Raw genomic sequence first — 6,611 nt, forward strand, 5'->3', positions numbered from 1 at the left:
CAAAAAGTGGCAAAATGTGCCCGGGGGGAACTGCATCCCCCACCTCCCGCTCCCCCTAATCGCCGCCACTGAATGTTTGAATTGAAATGAACGTCTCATTAGGAATAATTTAAAACACACACGGGAGACCAATTCATTGTTCATTGTCCATGAAGTATTCCTAGGCTATTTTTCATAGATGACTTGGGTTGTATGGCATGGCCATTTCGAACACACTAGAATGTCAACCTCTGTCCTGTACAGCATACCCTGCAAACTTTATTCTTTCAGGGCAACGAGTCTATGGCGCCTGGAACCACTGTCAAAGTAATAATTTATAAGGGTTTGTATTTTGAGTGTCAGCGTGTGTTTGTTTTCGCCCCTTCGTTACTTTCATCTAATCACCATTGAACCTTACCGTCGTCATTATCAAAATTAGCAGAAAAATGACTTAAAATAAAACAAATCAACCACAACTTACTCTTCCAAAAATTGAAGTTTCATTAGTACACTCGCCTCATCAAGTACTACGTTACCCTCCCCCTCCCGAACCGAGCCTCGGCTAAAGGAAAAAACACGGTTCTTAGACAGCCAACACTGATTGGAGCAACAGACACAGGTTCTTATCACACTACTGTAAGGTACACGTCCTTGAGGCGAGGACTCCTGGATATCGAGAGCAAATTAGCTTTTCTTCTCTTTTTCATTGCATTGGATGACGTCCTGTAAAAAGTTGCAAGTCAATACGCAATACGCTTGCTTTACTTGAGAGCGTGAACAATACCAATGCCCGCCCCATGAGAGCTATGAAATTATCAGGTGTGTGAATGTGTCAGCGTGGTGTGTTGTGTGCACGCGAGGGGGGGGGGGGGTGAGGTAGGGAGCAGAGAGACATGCACCGTTCATCGAAATTTCAGACTCACATGTCAAACTCTTAACTCACACTGCTGACATACGTGGAGGACACGGGTTCGATTCTCGGTCACCTGGGAATGGGTGTTCTTTAAGAGTGTCCCTTTATCAATTTCACCATATTGTTACTCATCTTCATTTTCGTGGTTAGCCAATAGTGGCAGAAAAGCGACTAAAACAAACAAAAGCAATCAATCAATCAGTCTTAATCCCCACCGACCCTTTTTTCATACGTAGCACCAAAAAAGTGTCGACATTAACCCCCCCCCCCCACTAATTCTTAAACCTAACTCAGGTCTTTTAATGGCTGTTAATATCTTTTTAAAAAGAGAAGAAGAAAGCACTAATGATTTCCCAATTACATTTGTCTCATGAAAAATTTGTAAAACGTTTATCAAGCAACTAACATGCAGGCCTCTCCGATGTTGCAGTTGTAATATCGTCCCTCGCAAACAAGGAGTTCTGTTTCGATATGTGGAGGCACATAGTGATTCGGTTCCCACTTTAACCTGTAGGTCTGGTTAAAATTAACATGTGGTTAAAATTTCAATTTAGAACATTTTAGAATTTCATAACTTATAAATGAAGTATCGCTAATAATGGAATATAATGCAACTCAACATAAAAAAGTAATTTTGATTTGATTTCGTTATTTAGAGTAAAATAAACTAAATCAAGATCAACCAGTCAATGCCTTCTTATATTTCTGAAAAAAAAAGAGTCTAAAATTTCCAACAGTCCTCCATGACCGTGTTATCTAAGGCGCTGCGTGACGGCATGGGTTCGAGTCTGCCTAGGTTCAGTCTCTGGGTTCTCGGCCGGTGTATAGGACCGGTGGCAACCCACCATCGTGAAGAAATTGGGGAGCTACGAGTGCATAGTGTAACATAAAAATCTCACCTAACGGCTGAGGGTTCGACGTGCCGACTCCACGTCACCCCATTACCGGTTGAATATCTCCACACTTCTAGATAGGATTGTGGGAAGGAGACTGGCAGTCAGAAGATAGACCATAGCCCTTCCAGAGCTGTAGAGCCATGGAATATGTTAAAATTTAAAACATTTTGTTTTGAATTCGTTTTACGTTTGATTTGTTACCTAGATATATATTTAAAGTTTACAATGACACACACTACTACTATTTACCCTTGACCAGGCTTTGAGATGCCTTCTATCTCTCCCTAGAAACTGACATTTTTCTTATTTAACGTCGCTTCTCTCTGCCACTCTTGCCCAGTCGCAAAAATAAAAATGAAAGATTGTTGGGTGAGATTTGTGAAAGGACATGCCCATGTCCAAGCTGAGACACGAACCCGGAACCTTCGACGACAAGATCGTGAAGGGAAAACTAAGGCAGCAAAGGTTTTTTGTTATTTTATCGTCGCTTTTCTATCTCTCATGTTAATCTCGACGATGAGAAAGGATGAATTGATGAAATGACGATGATGCACAAAAACCTTCATGACTGACCAGGGTTCGAAACTAGGACCTCTGGCTTCGCAACGCATTACGTTGTCCATTTGTTTTCAGATGTCTTTATTTGGTTCTAATTCCCCTACATTAGTTGTAATAAACATATTTTTTGTAACAAGATCAACATGTCAAGAGCTGGTTTTGAACTGACACAATTCATCTAAGAGATTACGTGTGTGAGCGAACGCACACGCACACAAAAACACGAGAGAGACACATTTGTCACTATCATATATAAATCCTAACTCCCACAGATACACGTAGATTCATTCTAGTGTTGCATTTGTAAAGCCGCACTTCCTTTCCTAGTATGGTGACATTACAGTGAAATGATCCTGTAATTAACTGTAGATAAGTCGCAATTAGTAGATCGAATGAAGTTGTTTTTAGGTGAAAAAAAAACAAACAAATAGTGTTATACTTGATGTATGTATTGTTGCCGGCACACATGAATAAAATCAGAACACATTTACGGGTGGGCGAACTGATATTTATATATGTGAATATATCTGCAACTGCATCACTAATGTATTTGTGTTTTTGATTATACTTTTCTACCACTTCTGGCTAAAGCGACGATCAGGATGGATAATAATTAAATGAAATTGACGAAGGGAACTTCACAAAAAACATCCATGTGCAGACCGTGAATCGAACCAAGGAACTTCTGTGACAAGATCGAAAATCAACTACGTAATGCCTTCGGCTGTAGAGGGGAAATCCACGCTTCTCAGTGAATATCAGCAAATCTAAACACCCCCTCCCCCTTCTTCCTGTAGGTTGTGTCTATCGAGTTCGTTCAAGGTCTTGTTTGAATCGTGTTCAAGCGATAAGCAGGTGGGCAGTGTGGATGGAAATGAGGCCTCGGACTGTTTTCTTACTAGCCAGGACTGCCTTGCGTAGCACGGCATTATCAGATTAGATGCAGGACTTCTTTCTGAGTTGGCTGTACATAAGTACCACTTTGAACGTTGAGGTGGTAGTTCCTACTAATGAAACATATTGCAAAGTGTTCATTAGTAGATCAAGGCAACTAATTCCGTGAACAATGAAGTTCTTTCCCAAAAGTCTCAAATATTTGTCTCAAGCAATACACCCTCTTAAAATGGACGCATCTTCTGTGGTGGTAAAATGACACGTTTGTTGCTAGTTCTTTCTGTATATCTTTTCTACGATGGCATAACGCTGTTGCATTATAATGAAGAGGTCCTGTGTTCGACTCCCCCCTCTGGTGGAAGCACAATGCACACTGGTTCGGACTACACGTTAAACTGTAGGGTTAGTCCCGATTAGCCTATCTGAGCATAAAAGTGGGTTTAAAAACAAACTCACAAAGACGTCTTGTGGATACTTCGTGACATAATTCTTTTCGTCACTTCAACTGCATCTACAGATTCTGTCGACGTTTTCGGCTGATTCATGTGGCAACAATTATGTGTCGAACGAGGATTTCTAAATATGATAAGCCACTCATTAGCAATTGAATAATTCTGTAGCTTTTTCCATACATAACTGGTTTATCAATTTTATTTTCCAGTTCGGTATTGTAGTGATTATTGTGATTCCTTCTTATTAGTAGAACGAATATAACGTTAATATTTCACATATCATATTGGTATTTGAAGATGACAGCTATATAAATATTGTAATGAAATAAAGAAAGGGACACTTCTGGAATTGCAATGCAGAGCTAACTAAACCTATACTACACTCTCTAGCATATTTAAACCCGAAGGTTTATGGCTGCAGCAACACAAGCCTTCCATATGTCCCTATCCGGGGCAAGATCAATCAAATCTTTCCCATCCCTACCGATTTCCTTTAGGTCCATCTCAACGTTATCCCTCCATCTTCGTCTTGGCCTTCCTACTATTCTCTTACCATCAGGTTTCCCAACAAGAATCCTGTAAAATATTATTTCCTCTGCCATTCGTATCGCATGGCCTTCCAATCTGTCTTCTTGATTAAATTATTCTAATAATAATTAAAATGTCGAAATAATTTATTGTGTTGCTGGAGGAAGTAACGCTAAGATGATGTTTTTATTTGTTTATTTGGAGATTAGTTTAACCATACCAGGGCCGCGATTTATATACGTATGTGGAGGCTCGGAGCTTACAGCACCAAGACCTCACTCCAGTCCCCTCTACACAGTTTCAGTTATAACTTCTCGCCAAGTTACATGGTGTGGTTTGTTATTATTTTTTTACCACATCCAAAGTACCTATTTTTTTAAATTACGTGGTAATTTTCAAAGCAGTCTTTCCCATGAAGACCTGGAGCTGCAGTCCTGATGTTCACCCTAAATTCTGATCTAATCTTGATCATACCCTGCATAATTTTGAACCTTCTAAGCCTATTAGCTGCTTTTAATCATAGAGGTATTAATTTGATCACAGTTGTTTTTGTTTCAATAGCTCTAGTAATTACTTTCACTTTCTAATGACAAAATTTGCTTTTTATGGGTTGATAATATATGAACATTTCTAGCATAGATAATATTCACAAGTAAAATAGACATGTTATGAACACCAGAATACACTTATTTATTGAGTCATTCACATATCCACAAGCATACGTACTTATTGAATTTGACTTGGTGGGCAATTGGGTGGACAGAGGAATTTTTGGGTGGGCACTTGCCCACCCCTGTCGCCGTCCCTGATGTTTATCAATTTCAAAAAAGGATCTACCTCACTTTCAATAACTATAGCACATTGTTTCAAACCCAGCAGTATTTTCACAATATTCATGGCTTTAGTCTTTAAACCCAGTCCATATGCTCTATGCCTCCATTTAGTGCATTTGTCCTTACCAACAAAAAAACTGTCCACTGAAAAACATTCATATTAAGTATCAGAAAGTTCTTGTTCCGATTCACTGTCATATTGATTGACTTCTATATATTCGTCACTTAAGTCACTATCACTGTCCAATTCATGTGATCCCTCTTCATCAGAAGAAACTTGAAGGATACGCTGAATTTCGCTAACGTCTACGTTTTGTAGACTCATTTTCAACAATGACCTGACGAAAAAATTACAGAACAGGAGCAGGCGCGAGCGCAAACTATACGACACGGTGTTCTGATCTGATATAAACAACAATTGACAGAGTATAACATATGGATTAGTAACAATGACTGCTAATATGCAACACAAAACACCTCTTTGAGGAATACATAAAAAGCATAGGTCGACGAATTCAAAGGAAACACAAGAAAATTAAAGAAAATTACTTTTGTCGTAAATTTTGCGCAGGCGCGACCGCTCGAAGGTTAAATCAAAGAGTGTGCATGGTTGCTACTGAATGTTCGGAAAAACAATTACAATCCTAGCTCAGAAATTACTTCCCAATTTTCTATATCCGGAAAAGTCTGGATATATGTATAAAAATTCTTACTTTGTTAAGTTTTATCGATACTATAAGTGTCGGTAATTTGTTCGAAGTAACAAGTTTCGTTCCAGAAATTACATAAACAGTCCTTATTGGAGAAATAAGGCACACAATTCTGGTTTTTCCCAGTGTATAGTAGATTTTTACATTTCAATTAACAAGAACTTCCAGACTTTGTTTACGAAATTGTGAGCTTTTTTCCTTCCCGAATTCATGGATTGTTTTCCCTTCCTGGCTCCGTCTCGACTAAAAACGTTCTGTCTTGCATACACAAGTTGAAATCACATACGGCCGTGTTATTAATTAGCAGTTGAGGAATTTTGAACTCAACCGTTCACTTCAACATTAATTTTTGAGATGAAGATGTGTCATATTCTCGTTATATGCTAAGATGTCCTAGTAACCTATTTTATTTACTGCAAATGAGTTCGTGTCCAACATTTTGAGACAATTTGTCCTACTTTCGGTTGAAGAGTAATCTGATAGCCCTGTGTGTGATGAAAACTGCTTTTACTCAATTTCTAATATAATTTATTCCAGAATTTCGTTCAACTTCTATTACCTTGTTATTACCTCCAATGTTTACACGACTTTTCCTTCGTGCTCGACCTTTTGGTTCAGAAATGTTTACAACACCCCCATCTCCCGCGTGTAAATAGCAAGCAACAACACTCTGTAAGACCATAATGTATACAACCTGTTTACTACATATTTTACGAAAATATTAGAGTGTTAGCTAAATATAACTGTGGATTGAAACGAACGAAATAAAATACCTGTTTTATACGCACACTGGAACGAGCGCAGGACTGCTGTGAGTCACTCCGGCAGTGAAGGTCACTGATCGAAGC

Source organism: Lepisma saccharinum, chromosome 8 (genome assembly GCF_977018435.1).
Source record: "Lepisma saccharinum chromosome 8, izLepSacc3.1, whole genome shotgun sequence".
NCBI lineage: Eukaryota > Metazoa > Arthropoda > Insecta > Zygentoma > Lepismatidae > Lepisma > Lepisma saccharinum.